The following is an 862-nucleotide window of genomic DNA, read 5'->3' as shown; positions in this document are numbered from 1 at the left end:
ATATATCAAGAAACATTACATCTGCGTTTTATTGCCAATGGTGTATGTAGCTGTAATTGACGATGCGAACGAGAAAGTAAGCCGACATTGTGAAAACGTGCATTCGGCAATTTTTCCTTTTAACGAAATGTCAACGATAAATTAGCCCAACCAATCCACATAATTTATATTGATGTAACGTTCTTTATGTCCCGTTATTTAGTCTCTCATGAGAGATCGATAATTAAAATGCCCTCGAATATTTATGTTCATGGATGCTATCGAGCCAGCAATTAATCCTATAAAAAGAAAAAGATATTCAAAGATAAAATCATGTTCCTGTGACCTACTTGAACGTTGCTCGAATTTTTCACGAATGAAAATGGATTTAAAATAGTCAAACGAGTCGAGCAGCGAGCTAAATTACAGCAATAAATTAATAGTTGACACATTTTCGAGGCAGATTTGCGTCAATCAATGGACTTAATTGTATATATAAAGATCAAAACAAAGAGAAAAAAAAAACAAAAACAAAAGAAAAAAAAAACAAAAAACAAAGCTTTAAATTGTCACACGCACCGCTGCACCGAAGCATCAAAGAAAGTCTTACTTTTATCTTCCTAAGAATTGCTCTCCCATCGAATTCACAATTCACAAATCCCGCCCAATAATTAGTATTTAGATAAATCTATATAATAAAATCGGTGCGCGCAAAGAGGCGCGTAAGGAGACATTGAGAGTGACAGTGAATGCTGGCCGCTCCAAGAACGAGTGCTCGAAAAGTGAACGAACCAATGCCTTTATCGGCCCTCGCAACGCATCTCGCAAATATTATCCCCAAGAGCATCTTCTTTACGGACAGCAGGGATAAAGGCATTTGTGC

Source organism: Ceratosolen solmsi, unplaced genomic scaffold (assembly GCF_000503995.2).
Source record: "Ceratosolen solmsi marchali unplaced genomic scaffold, CerSol_1.0 scaffold10, whole genome shotgun sequence".
Classification (NCBI taxonomy): Eukaryota; Metazoa; Arthropoda; class Insecta; order Hymenoptera; family Agaonidae; genus Ceratosolen; species Ceratosolen solmsi.
The sequence above is the reverse complement of the archived record's forward strand: the minus strand, read 5'-3'. Positions refer to the sequence as shown.